At 46.3% G+C, this 14,910-nt stretch overlaps 1 protein-coding gene across 1 annotated transcript in view; it reads left to right on the forward strand.

Annotated features, from left to right (window-relative positions):
- Window positions 1–10,356: 10,356 nt before the first annotated feature.
- Window positions 10,357–14,910, forward strand: part of OSTN (osteocrin) — a 45,545-nt gene continuing 40,991 nt past the window's right edge. The window contains exon 1 of the mRNA XM_039369104.1: window positions 10,357–10,431. The gene's annotated coding sequence lies outside the window, so the exon portion shown is untranslated. The remainder of the gene's footprint in view (window positions 10,432–14,910) is intronic.

A 14,910-nucleotide genomic window follows, 5' to 3' on the forward strand; every position in this document is an offset into this window, starting at 1 on the left:
CAGGAACAGCTTGGTAATCACAGAGACTGGAGGCGGCTGAGGCTTTGTGGTTAAGGGCGGCGCGCGGCGTGGCTGCCTCGCACGCGACCCTCCTCTAATTGGCCTGGCCACCGGTGGGCACCGGATTGAGTGGGGACGGGGAAGAGGGGAGGGGGCTCCGGGAGGAACACATGGCCCACCTGGGCTGCCCCCCCCAGCTGCAGCGCAGATGTCTCCAGGCTCAGGGAGAGGAGGTGGGCAGGGCGGGGGAAGGGGGTCTTGGGGTGGAGTGGGGAGGGGGCTACTGGTTAGAGTTATGGAAAGGGGCTGGCTTTGCCCCATGCCAGCAGGGTTTGACACACACACACACACACACACACACACACACACACACACACACACACACACGCCCGTCCTGGTTGATGGCCCAAGCAGAGATGGAGATTTTTTTACTTTACTAGTTTACTTTATCTTACCTTACCTTACCAGTATCTCAGGGGCTGCCCCAAAGAAGAGGGAGTCAAGCTCTTCTCCAAAGCGCCTGAAGGTAGGACAAGAAGCAATGGATGGAGAAGCTAACCAAGGAGAGAAGCAACCTGGAACTAAGGAGAAACTTCCTGACAGTGAGAACAGTTGCTGCAATTGGGGATGTCTAGTTTCATGAAGAGAAGGACGAGGGGGGACAGGATAGCAGTGTTCCAGTATTTGAGGGGCCACCCCAAAGAATAGGGGGTCCACCTATTCTCCAAAGCTTACTTTACTTTACCTTACTTTACTTTACCTTTTTATTTTTATTTTTATTTATTTTATTTATTTGCAGGTAGTCCTTGACTTACAACTATTCATTTAGTGACCATGCAGAGTTAAAACAGCACTCTGATCATGTTTCACACTTACATCTGCTGTAGCATCCTCAGGGTCATCTGATCAAAATTTGGATGTTTGGCAACACATATTTATGATAGTTGCCGTATCCTGGCGTCACGTGATCCCCTTTTGTGACCCTTTTGACAAGCAAAGTCAACAAGGGAGCCAGATTCTGCTTAATGACATTGTGACTTACCTAACAATTGCAGTGTTTCACTTAACAACTGTGCCAAGAAAAAGTGCAGAGAAGAGCAACTAGGATGGTTAAAGACCTAAAAGGTATGAAGAACGGCTGCAGGATTTGGGTTTGTCTAGACTAGAAGAAAGATGGTTTAGCATGATAGCAGCGTTCCAGTATCTCAGGGGCTGCCCCAAAGAAGAGGGAGTCAAGCTATTCTCCAAAGCACCTGAAGGCAGGACAAGAAGTAATGGATGGAAACTGATCAAGGAGAGAAGCAACCTAGAACTAAGGAGAAACTTCCTGACAGTGAGAACAGTTGCTGCAATTGGGGATGTCTAGTTTCATGAAGAGAAGGACGAGGGGGGACAGGATGGCAGTGTTTCAGTATTTGAGGGGCTACCCCAAAGAATAGGAGGTCCACCTATTCTCCAAAGCACCTGAAGGCAGGACAAGAAGCAATGGATGGAGGCTGGAAAAGATGACTAAAATACAGATAGAATTTAAGCCAGAATTGTTTCTGTTAGGAATACTAGGATCTAACAATGGCAAAAAGAATGAGTATTTAATACTACACATATTGACAGCTGCGAGAATAGCATTTGCTCAATATTGAAAAAATGCGAATGTACCATCGGATGAGATCATAATTAGGGAAATCATAGAATGTGCAGAGATGGCCAGACTAGCCCTAGAGATTAAAGAGAAAGAAGACTCAGTTTATTTTAAAACATTTTATTTTAAAACTTGTTATCAATGGTTAGCAAAATGAGTTAATGAAAAACGACGGTGAAACTTATTAAGATGATTGATGTTTATTGATTAATTGACATGGTTCATAATTATAGTTATTTTTGTTGACTGTAACTACTTATTATTATATTAACCACTCCCACCGAACACCTGTATCCGGATGATAGTTTATTTGCTAAAGCTTGAAATGTCATTGAGGGCAACCCCACTGTTGTACCTACCCCCATCCCAACCCTTTGCCTGAACCCTATCCTGAATCCCATTACCTATATTAACCCTCCCTTTTCCTTACCTTTATAAAACCTAATAAAATATTGTCAAAAAGAAGAAGAAGCAATGGACGGAAACTAATCCAGGAGAGAAGCAACCTTGAATTAAGCAGGAATTTCCTGACAGAGAGGACAGTATAATCAGTGGAACAACCTGCCTCCAGAAGCGCTGAATGCTGCAACAATGGAAGTTTTTAAGAAGAGACTGGACAGTCACTTGTCTGAAATGGTACAGGGTCTCCTGTTTAAGCAGGGGGTTGGACTAGATCAGCGGTTCTTAACCTGGGCGATATTGCCCCCAGGGGGCGATTTCGTTTTTCAGGGGGGCGATAGAATGAAAAGGGGCGATGTGCGGGCAAAGGAACGAAAAGGGGGTGATATGGGGGCGATGGAGCGAGAAGTTTTGGGGACACTTTTGAGACTTTTTCGTACAGTGAATGGCTGTATATTTGTCATACAAAAACATCAGATCGCTCGCTATTAGTGGATTGAATTGTGTTTTCAAATGTTCCTCCAGCTAGCTTCAGTACAGAACGCCATACATATGTGAAGACACATCGCTTATCTTCATGCACATTGTGCAGCAGCCTCTACCCTTTTTATATTTCTTTTTGCGTCTTAAATTTCACTTGTAATTCAATCATTAAATGTTACTATTTTTCTTTTCGGGCATTTCACTTTCTTGCAATTGAATTTTGTTTTCAGTGGTCATTACATTTAAGTGTCTTGAATAAATAAGATAATAATGAAATACATGTATCACGAAGTTTGGGAATAAAGTGACGGGTGGCACCAAAATTTTTGAAACAGTTGAGATATGGGAAAAAGACTGGAAATAAATTATTTGCATCGATATGTCCTGATGACAATTTTAAAGAAAACAAAAAAAAAGGGTTTGCATAAATTGAATAATTATTTCCTATGTTGTGACTGAGAGGTTATGTTGGGGGAGGGGGGCGATGACAACTTCCTCATTGGCTCAAGGGGGCGATTCGTTCAAAAAGGTGAAGAACCTCTGGTCTAGATGATCTCCAAGGTCCCTTCCAGCTCTATTCTGATTGATTGACCTTAGTCTCCAGCAGCTTTCCAGCCCAGCCTGCTTCATCCACTTGAAGGATTTTGCTCCATGCTCGGCTTCTTGGGATCTGTCCTTGGTGCTGACATGCCACCTTGGCCCGTAAATTCTGCCCTGTCACCTCAAAAGAGACAAAGCTTGTCTGTTTTGGTGTCATTCAGTTTGTCATCCCCATGACCACAAGCTGATTCTTAACTTCAGTGTGTGCAAAGATTCACATGCTACGAATTTTTCCTACTGGGTGCTGTTTTGCAAAAATGTTTCTGCAATGGGATCCATTGTAGGTGGTCCTTGACTTACAACAGTTGGTTTAGTACAGGGGTAGGCAACCTTGGCTCTTTTATGACTTGTGGACTTCAACTCCCAGAATTCCTGAGCCAGCCATGCTGAGGGGAAAGGGGGAGGTTTCCAAGCTGAGCCAGGCTGGCTCAGGAATTCTGGGAGTTGAAGTCCACGAGTCATGAAGGGGCCATAGTTCCCCCATGCTGGCTGAGGAATTCTGGGAGTTGAAGTCTGCGAGTCATGAAGGGGCCATAGTTCCCCCATGCTGGCTCAGGGATTCTGGGAGTTGAAGTCCGCAAGTCATGAAGGGGCCATAGTTCCCCCATGCTGGCTGAGGAATTCTGGGAGTTGAAGTCCGCAAGTCATGAAGGGGCCATAGTTTCCCCACGCTGGCTGAAGAATTCTGGGAGTTGAAGTCCACAAGTCATGAAGGGGCCAAGGTTGCCTACCCCTGCCCTAGACTTAGGCCTCTTTATGACTCATGGACTTCAACTCCCAGAATTCCTCAGCCAGCCATGCTGAGGGGAAAGGGAGAGGTTTCCAAGCTGAGCCATGCTGGCTCAGGAATTCTGGGAGTTGAAGTCCACGAGTCATGAAGGGGCCATAGTTTCCCCATGCTGGCTGAGGAATTCTGGGAGTTGAAGTCCGCAAGTCATAAAAGAGCCAAGGTTGCCTACCCCTGCCTTAATACATAAAGAGGCTGTTGGCATTCAAAATTTTAAACAAGGCAAATTTGGACCAAGATCAGGAAGTGCAAATTAGGTGAGTTAGTATAAAAAGTTAGCTGGCCTCTTCTAAGTGCATTTGGGGGGGAGATAGCATTATTTATTCTATTTTTATTTATTAAATTTATATGCCATCCATGTCACTATCCAAAGGGATTGGTGTAAAAACTGTTCAAAGCAGAGAAAGTGTCATCCTAACCATGAATGGGATCTCTGCCAGCCCATAAATTGGGTTCACTTCATTATAGAACCCCCCAAATCTGTCTTCATAAAGCAGAGTTGCTGGATTCACATGAGATGCTAGTCCTGAATGAACAGACCACTTTCTGACTTAATGCAGAGTTTCTCAACCTTGGTAACTTTAAGATGTACGGATGTCAACTCCCAAAATTCCTCACCAAGTAGCTACTTTAAGCTGGCTGGGTGACATTGGACCAATCACCAGGAGACGGTGAGTTCTAGTTCCACCTTAGGCATGAAAGGCGGTTGGGTGACTTTGGGCCAATCACCAGGAGATGGTGAGTTCTAGTCCCGCCTTAGGCATCAAAGCCAGCTGGGTGACTTTGGGCCAATCACCGGGAGATGGTGAGTTCTAGATGACTTTGGGCCAGTCCCATTCTTTTTCAGCCCAGCCCACCTCATCCATTTGTTGTGCGGAAAATAGAAGGATGAAGGAGTATTAGGGCTGCTCATTGCCTTGAGTGATTAATAATAATAATAATAATAATAATAATAATAATAATAATAATAGATTGCTTCCATCCTGCGACGATATCTGTAATACCATCAAACATCCACATCTGCCTATCCCAGGTCCTGGGTAAGGACTTGATAGGTAGACAAAATGCCAAATCCAGTCTGAACATCTGGCTGACTGTGCGATGATCCATAATAAATGAATAATAATTAATAATGAATGAATGAATGAATGAATATAATAATAATAATAGTAATAATAATAATAATAATGCTTCTTTGCATAGGCGGCAGCAAAGGACAGTAAGTGCCGCCTATGCAAAGAAGCTGAAGAAACAGTGGACCACTTGGTAAGCTGTTGCAAGAAGATTGCACAGACTGATTACAAGCAGCGGCATGACAAAGTAGCAACAATGGTCCATTGGAAGATCTGCAAAAAATATCATTTGCCTGTAAGCAAAAACTGGTGGGATCATAAAATAGAGAAAGTCATAGAAAATGATAAAATTAAACTGCTCTGGGACTTCAGAATTCAAACAGACAAGCACCTGCAACATAACACCCCAGACTTAACAATTGTCGATAAGAAAGACAAAAAAGTCTGGATAGTGGACGTGGCAGTGCCTGGAGACAGCAGAATAGACGAGAAAGAACTGGAGAAGATAACAAAATACAAAGACCTACAAATAGAAATAGAAAGACTGTGGCAAAAGCAAGCAAGGGTAGTACCAATAGTCATAGGCTCCTTGGGTGCAATCCCAAAACAACTGGAGCACCACTTGAACACCATTGGCATTGACAAATTCGCTATAGTCAATTGCAAAAGGCAGCCTTATTAGGAACTGCTTCCATCCTGCGACGATATCTGTAATACCATCAAACATCCACATCTGCCTATCCCAGGTCCTGGGTAAGGACTCGAGAGGTAGACAAAATGCCAAATCCAGTCTGAACATCTGGCTGACTATGCGATGATCCATAATAATAATAGGGATATAAAATACATCCATAAAGAAAAAGAGAGGGATTGGGAACCCCGATTTGAAAGGAAGGAAGCCGAATTGCGTCTCCTGTGAAAAAGACGCTTGGCAAATTCAGAGTTTTTTTCTTTCTTGCTTGCTGCTTCTGCAAACCTCTCGCCTCAATGCAGAGGAGCGAAGGAGCAGAGGAGCGAAGCTGCCTTGCCGACTTTGTTCCGCTTCGAGATACAGGCCGGTCTGTTCCTCTCTTCCCCCCCCCCCAAATGGCCACCCCATCATTAAAGCTGCTTTCTTTCACCACCCTCCCTCCCCCCTTCCCTGCCCCCCCTCCCTCCGGAAGCAATATGCTGATCTCCCTTGACAAAGCTCTGTTTGGCTTTGCACAAACTCACCCATCGGGAGCCTGACCTCACCTGGCCTCTTCCGTATGGGCTGGCAGGCTGTGTTTGTAAACAGACCACGGTTGCTCGCAGGGGTTCACCAGCAGAAGTCAGCTAGTTAATTGAATGTCAGCTCCCCACGGAGAGCCTGACCTGATGAGTCTTCTGGGAGGAGAAGCCGCCAATGGAACAGCTCCTGACGCGGGCAGCCAGTGGAGGCCGCCGGCCAAGAGGAGGGGGGTCAGGAAGGGGGAATGTGGCTCCTTGCGGCATGCAGGATGGCCCTTGCGGATCCCTGGACCCATCGCCGGAGTCTTCAAGAGAAGATGGGGCAGCCCTTTGCCTGGGATGCCACAGGCTCTCCTGCCCGAGCAGGGGGCTGGACTAGAAGACCTCCCGGGTCCCTGCCAGCCCTAGGATTCTGTCGTTCCGTGATTCTAGGATTGGTTCTATGCTTCTATGCTTCTGTAAGTGATGCTAGGATTCTGTGATTGGTTCTAGGATTGACTTTATGATTCTTTATTTGAAGCTAAGATTCTAGGATTGGTTCTATGTGATTCTTTGATTCTTCAATTTATTCTAGGATGCTAGGATGGATTCCAGGATTCCAGGATTGGTTTTATGATTCTGTAATTGAGTTCATGATTGATTTTATGGTTTTATGATTCTAGGATTGATTCTATGCTTCCATGAAGGAAGAAGAAGGAGGAGGAGGAGGAGGAGGAGGAGGAGGAGAAAAGGGAGAAAGAGAAGGAGAAGGAGAAGGAGAAGGAGAAGAAGAAGAAGAAGAAGAAGAAGAAGAAGAAGAAGAAGAAGAAGAAGAAGAAGAAGAAGAAGAAGAAGAGGAGGAGGAGGAGGAGGAGGAGGAGGAGGAGGAGGAGGAGGAGGAGGAGGAGAAAAGAAGAGAAGGAGGAGGAGGAAAATAGAACAACTTAAACTGGTAGAATTCTGCTGATCTTACAGCCCATCTCAATCAAACAGGATTACCCATCCTTGACCAATTTAAGACTTGTAGACTTCTGTTGGGGACTTCTGGCTGGGGAATTCTGGGAGTTGAAGTCCACGCATCTTAAACTTGCCCAGGTTGCAAAACCCTGCAATAAAAGGATTTTTAGCCTTCTGTGGAGTGGATTTCCTGCTCTGGCTCCCTAGTTAGACTGACGTCGGGGCAAGAACACCCCATAGGTCGCATTCATAACGCCGAACAATAGTGCTCCCCGCGCAATGCCATGGTCCACTCAAGGAGTCAGTCAACCCCTTCTTGCCTTCCTAGCCTGGTGTCCCCATCCATGCCCACCAGCCCAGTCCTGAGGACCGTCGTGCTTCCGTTCCTGAACTCCCTCTGGAAACCACGTGCTCAAAACGAACCACCGAGTCAGCACGGATAGAAATACCCCAGGATGGGTCAACAGGTCACTGAAATGTTTCTCCAGGCCTCTTCCTAAGAGGATTAGGTCAGCAGGCCTTTGCCGACACCTTCGCTGTAGGTCAGCCCAAGGACTGGGCTCACTCCGCTGCCGAGGGTTTTCATTAAGAGCCAGTCCCTCCGTCTCCACAAGTCGCTGCGATTCCCCATCTCTCCCTCTTGGCAAGGGATTTGCTGAGGTTGGAATCTCCATCCTTGTGGTCTCTCTCTGAGGCCACCAGCCGGCTGGGAAAATTTCATTATATTTGCTTTGCAGGCAGACGAGACCCGCTGAAGCTGGATTAGCCAGACGGGGAAGATGGCTGGAACTGAACAGGGTGCCTGCAAACTGCAACGCCTGGCTGGATGCACGGATGTCTGCTTAAAAAAGATGTTGAGATTCTAGAAAGAGTACAGAGAAGAGCAACAAAGATGATTAGGGGACTGGAGGCTAAAACATATAAGGAACGGTTGCTGGAATTGGGTATGTCTAGTTTAACGAAGAGAAGGACAAGGGGAGGACATAGCAGTATTCCAATATCTCAGGGGCTGCCATAAAGAAGAGGGAATCAAGCTATTTTCCAAAGCACCAGAAGGCAGGACAAGAAGCAATGGGTGGAAACTGACCAAGGAGAGAAGCAACTAAGAACTAAGGAGAAACTTCCTGACAGTGAGAACAATTAACCAGTGGAACAGCCTGCCTCCAGAAGCTGTGAATGCTCCAACACTGGAAGTTTTTAAGAAGAGACTGGACAGCCATTTGTCCGAAATGGTGTAGGGTTTCCTGCCTGAGCGGGGGGTTGGACTAGATGACCTCCAAGGTCCCTTCCAACTTTACTACTATTACAAATGCTTTGCCTGTTTGCCATGTGTTGTAGAATAGAATAACAGAGTTGGAAGGGACCTGGCAGGTCATCTAGTCCAGCCCCCTGCCCAAGCAGGAGACCCCCACACCATATCTGACAGATGGCAGTCCAGTTCTCTTCCAGAGATGAAGCTCCCACAACATCTGGAGGCAACTCCTGTTCCACTGGATTGATTGTTCTCACTGTCAAAAAAAATTCCTCATTACTAGATTGAATCTCTCCTTGGTCAGTTTCCATCCGTTATTCCTTGTCTGGCCTTCAGGAGCTTTTGAAAATAGGTTGACCCTCATCCTCTCTGTGGCAGCTCCTCAAATACTGGAAGACTGCCAACATGTCTCCCCCGGTCCTTCTCTTCACTAGACTAGCCATGCCCAGTTCCTGTAACCATTCTTCATTTGGTTTAGCCTCCAGTCCCCTGATCATCTTGGTTGCTCTTCTCTGCACTCCCAACATCTTTTTTATAGTGTGGAGACCAAAATGGTTTGCAGTATTCTATGTGTGATCTTACTAAGACTTTATAGAGTGGTATTAGTATCTCACATGATCTTGATTGAATCCCTCTGTTAATGCAACTTGCATTCTCTAGTCCTTCTCTTCGTTAAACTAGACATACCCAATTCCAGCAACCGTTCCTTGTATGTTTTAGCCTCCAGCCTACTAATCATCCTTGTTGCTCTTCTCTGCACCCTTTCTAGAGTCTCAGCATCTTTTTTACATCGTGGTGATCAAAACTGGACGCCATATTTCAAGTGTGGCCTTACCAAGGCATTGTAAAGTGGTATTAACACTTCACGTGATCTTGATTCTATCCCTCTGTGAATGCAGCCTAGCACTGTGTTGGCTTTTTTGGCAGCTGCAGCACACTTGCTGGCTCCTATTGAAGGGATGGTCCACTAGGACTCCGAGATCCCTCTCACAGTTGCCACAACTGAGCCTAAAGCTCTTGTTAAGGTAGGAAACCTTGGCCTAAGGCAGTGGTGGCGAACCTATGGCACGGGTGCCAGGGGCGGCACTCAGAGCCCTCTCTATGTGCACACACGCCATCGCCCCAGTCCTAGGCCTTCAGCTGGGTTTTATAAAACCTTTTCGCTTTAGGCCTCCACCGCCGTGTGCAAAAAAAAAAGGTTCAATCAATCAGTCAATTTCAACTTCTCGCGGGGAAAAAAAAGATCTTGCAAAGTTGGAATTGATTGATTGAACTTTTTAGTCCCACCCAGTCTGCCGTTACTACCACAGCCACGCCCACCCAATGGGCCACACCCACCCGGCACCCGACAATGCATAAGTGGGTTTGGGGTTGCAGTTTGGCCACTCGGTCTCTAAAAGGTTCGCCATCACTGGCCTAAGGCAGTGTTTCCCAAACTTGACAATTTTAAGGCATGTGGACTTCAACTCCCAGAATTCCACAGCCAGCGTTGCTGGCTGTGGAATTCTGGGAGTTGAAGTCCTCATGCCTTAAAATTGTCAAGTTTGGGAAACACTGGCCTAAGGTGATGCTGACTGTTCTCCCTTCACTAAGGCATCACCACCCCCAGCAGCAATTGCTACAAAAGCTGGTGGAGCGATTTTCCCAGCTGTGCATCCAAGGCAGATGGAAAGACCTCCGCATCCAAGCAGGGGATTATGGTCCAAGCTGGACCCTGGGACAAGACCGGAACATTTGTCTTTGACCGAGAACATTCTCCTTGTGCTTTAGCTGCGGCTGAAGGGGCAGGAATGTGTCCACCAAGTAGCCCAGATGGCGGGTAAGGGAACTAATCGGAGCTCCACACAGCAGGGCCAGGAGCTGGCCGTCTGCTGGGGTTGTTTGAAACCGGGGCAGAGCAGGGAGCAGCAGGGGAGGAGATCAAACTGGCGCTGGGGGGGGGAGGGAGGAATGTGGCGGGGAATTATGGCTGCAGAGAAGGAGGAAGGAAGCCGGAGGCCTGGCGCATAATTGCAGATCCTCTACTAATCCTTGGCTGGTGCTCGGACAGGTGGGTGAGACGGCTGGGTATTGTTCTAGCTAAGTTATACACTGCCTAAGCAGATTTCCCCCCCCCTCCACCTAATCAGCCCCTTTCTCCATGGGGAGTAAATCTTAGCTGCCAATACAGGAAGGTAGACCACAACCTACTCCTTGGTAAGCTAGAAAAAGATGGGAGAGACAACATCACCGGATGGATCTGTAGCTGGCTGGCAAACAGTACTCAATGAGTAGTCCTCAACGGCACCACATCCACGTGGAGGGAATTAAGCAGTGGGTTATCACAAGGCTCCGTCTTAGCCTAGTAAACTCTCCAATCTCTTCATCAATTACTATTTGCTCAAAAGTGGAAAGCAGTGGAAGTACCGACTGGGGAAGCACTAATAAAGAAAATTATGTATTGCGTAGAACTAGATAGGATAACTAAAAGATTAAAAAATCAGGAAGAAACAGAATTTTATCAGATATGGAATAAATTTTATAGATGGAGGGAAAAAAATGAAGGTCACAGTAAAGAGATAAACTGAGATAGAGACTAGAAATGTATAGTTGCATATAGGTATATTATATGTAATTAATGTACAATATGGACTGAGATGTCAGTCAAAGACAATTTACCATGTTCAGTGTTTTTAATCCTTTCTTTTCTTTGTACTTAATAAAAATAAAAAAAAAATATCTTCATCAATGACTTAGATGAGGGAATTGAAGGAGAACTCATCAAATTCACAGATGACACCAAACTGGCAGGAGTAGCCAACACCCCAGAAGACAAGCTCAGCATCCAAAAAGGTCTTGACAGACTTGAGCAATGGGCCCTATCTAACAAAATGAGTTTCAATGTGGAGAAAAGCAAAGTTTTAAACCTAGGTAGGAAAAACCAAAGGCACAAGTACAGACTGGGTGAGACCTGGCTCAAAAACAGCCACTGCGAGATGGACCTTGGAGTCCTGGTGGACGATCGCTTGACCCTGAGCCAGCCGTGTGCAGCAGCAGCCAAAAGAGCTAACACAATCCTGGATTGCATAAACAGAGGCATAGAATCAAGATCACGCGAAGTATTAGTACCGCTTTACAAAACCCTAGTAAGAGCCACACCTGGAATACTGCAGCCAGTTTTGGTCACCATATCACAAAAAAGATGTTGAGAGTTTGGAAAAAAAAAAATCAGAGAAGAGCAACTAAGATGATCCAAGGCCTGGAGACTAAAACATACGAAGAACGGCTGTGGGACTTGGGTCTGGCTAGTCTAAAGAAAAGAAGAAACAGGGGAGACTTGATAGCAGTATTCCAGTACCTGAGGGGCTGCCACAAAGAAGGGGGTCACATTATTCTCCAAAGCACCAAAGGGCAGGACGAGAAACAATGGATGGAAACTCATCAAGGAGGGAGGCAACCTGGAATTAAGGAGAAAATTCCTAACAGTGAGAACAATTAACCAGTGGAAATCCTTGCCTCAAGAAGCTGTGAATGCTCCAACACTGGAAGTTTTTAAGAAGAGACTGGACAGCCATTTGTCCGAAATGGTATAGGGTTTCCTGCCTGAGCAGGGGGCTGGACTAGAAGACCTCCAAGGTTCCTTCCAGTTCTATTCTATTCAAAGTCCGAGCATGTGCATGGATGTGTAGATATATGTACATGCATGCACACAAATGCACCCTGGTTGCATTGCGAAGAATGGAAAGAAAAAAGTGGAAGAAAGGACCCACTATTATTTTGTACTTAGTCCTAAAAACCTTGCTTTTCCCTTTTCAGAGGGATTCAACTGAGGTCTGTGTGGCCTTGAAAGAGTCAAACGTTCACCTGGGCAACTGAAAACCAAAAATGCAGCTCAGGGGAGGCTTTTCCGCAAATCTCATTCATCAAATTCAGATTAAAACATCTGGAAAATGAAAAGCCAGGGACAGTGGTGAATCAGCTGCCCAGAGATCAGCCGGGCTTTGCCTTCCCCTCGGAAAAAGAGGCGTCAGCCCTGCAGAGAAGGCGGCTGGAGGGCTTTGGCTCTGTGGCCGGGACCTTTCCGGAAGGGGGGGGTCCCTGCCAGGGGGGAGGGTTTTCCAATGGGGGGAGGATTCACGAAACACAAGAGAGCTTTGTAGGAAAATGGCTCACCATGCAGGAAGCACTTCCCAGAAAACAACTTCCCTCCTCTGTATCTATCTATCTGTCTGTCTGTCTGTCCATATCTATATCTTACCTATCTATCTATCTATCTATCTATCTATCTATCTATCTATCTATCTATATCATCTGTCTGTCTCTCTGTCCATATTTATATCTATCTATAAATCTATCTATCTGTCTTTCTGTCTGTCTGTCCATATCTATATCTATATCTATCTATCTATCTATCTATCTATCTATCTATCTATCTATCTATCTGTCTGTCTGTCTATCTATCTATTATCTGTCTGTCTCTCTGTCCATATCTATATCTATCTATAAATCTATCTATCTGTCTGTCTGTCTGTCTGTCCATATCTATATCTATATCCTATCTATCTATCTATCCTATCTATCTATCTATCCTATCTATTTATCTATCTATCTATCTATCTATCTATCCATCTATCATCTGTCTGTCTATATCTATCTATCTATCTATCTATCTATCTATCTATCTATCTATCTATCTATCTATCTATCATGTATCTAAGCAAACAAGCAAGCATTCATGGATGAATAATACTGGAGTTGTTTTTGGAGTTGCTTTTAATTCACAAAGCTGACATCCACTGTTAAGATATTGATGATGTTCTCTAGTTGGGTCGTAAAACGTTTGCAAGGAAACAGCTCAGAGAGCACTAAGGACCTCATAGTCTTCCTCCTTCCTCCTCCTCCTCCTCCTCTCTGCAACCCCCCCTTTCTAGCACTGATGATGTTGGGGTGAAGGTTCATTCTCCAAGTTTGTGGGTTGGTTTCTGAGCATTTCGTTACCAGGCTAGGTAACATCTTCAGCAGCTAGTTCCCTAGTTGGGTCATGCAACGTCTGCAACTACACAGGCAAGCTCAGAGAGCACCAAGGACTCCACAGTCCTTCCTCCTGCTCCTCCTCTCTGCAAACTCACCTCCCTTCTAGCACTGATGATGTTCCCTAGTTGGGTCATGAAATGTCTGCAAGAAAATCACCAGGCTCAGAGAGCATCCAGGACCATACAAACCTTTTCCTCCTCCTCCTCCTCCTCCTCCTCCTCCTCCTCCTCCTCCTCCTCCTCCTCCTCCTCCTCCTCCTCTCCACAAATCCCACTCTACTCTAGCACTGAGGATGTTCCCTAGCGGGATCATGAAACGTCTGCATGAACACCATGGAGGACCATGGAAGACCATCCGCTCGTCTTCTCAGATCTTACTGCTGTTCAAGGGGGACCTCCTCAACCTGTGGGACAAGGACTCCTCCATCCCCAGCCAACAAAGCCAACAGTCCCCATGGGACAAGGGGGCACCAATAATAACGTTCCAGAGAAAGTGAAGGTGCCACTCCACTTCACCCTGGCAGGGGACGAGTGTCTGCCTCTCCCCCAGCATCTCAAGCCCCCCCCCCCGACACCTGAGCGGAGGCCAGAGCAGGCTTGGAAGGAGAGCGATGGGCCTCCTGCTTCCAGGGCTGACGGGCGAGATGCTTGCCTCCACTGTCCCTTCAGCCTGGCAGCGTGGCAAAGGCGGTCCGAGATGAATGCCGGCCGGACAAAAGGGCCCAGCCATGTTCTTTTTGCTCATGCCATCTTTGCCCAATCCAAGTTCTTTAGAGCTTTTCATTGGGGGCCCTCTGGTCTTCATTCTCCTCCTCCTCTCTCTCTTTCTCTCTCTCTTTCTCCTTCTCTGCTTTTCTTGTTTCTCAAGTGCGGGAAGCCCCCAGGGCTTGGCCCACCTCCAGTCCCTGTCCATTTGGGGAGGGGGGAGAGAAAAGGGCTCCCTGTGAAGGTCTGCTTCCATCCCCCCCTCTTCCCTCTTCCCTATTCAGTCGGGACCTGCGGGCAGAGTAACCCCTGGCGGAGGGCAGCCTCTCGCCCACCCTTGCCCCATCAGAGGGGGGATAATAGTAATAATAATAATAATAATAATAATAATAATAATAATAATAGCAACATAACACCCCAGACTTAACAATTGTCGATAAGAAAGACAAAAAAGTCTGGATAGTGGACGTGGCAGTGCCTGGAGATAGCGGAATAGAAGAGAAAGAACTGGAGAAGATAACAAAATACAAAGACCTACAAATAGAAATAGAAAGACTGTGGCAAAAGCAAGCGAGGCTAGTACCAATAGTAATAGGCGCCTTGGGTGCAATCCCAAAACAACTGGAGTACCACTGGATCACCATCATCGGCATTGACAAATTCGCTATTAGTCAGTTGCAAAAGGCGGCCTTACTAGGAACTGCTTCCATCCTGCGACGATATCTGTAATACCATCAAACATCCACATCTGCCTATCCCAGGTCCTGGGTAAGGACTCGATAGGTAGACAAAATGCCAAATCCAGTCTGAAC

This window comes from Crotalus tigris, unplaced genomic scaffold (assembly GCF_016545835.1).
Source record: "Crotalus tigris isolate CLP2741 ecotype Arizona unplaced genomic scaffold, ASM1654583v1 scf7180000020968.1038771, whole genome shotgun sequence".
In the NCBI taxonomy this organism is placed as follows: domain Eukaryota; kingdom Metazoa; phylum Chordata; class Lepidosauria; order Squamata; family Viperidae; genus Crotalus; species Crotalus tigris.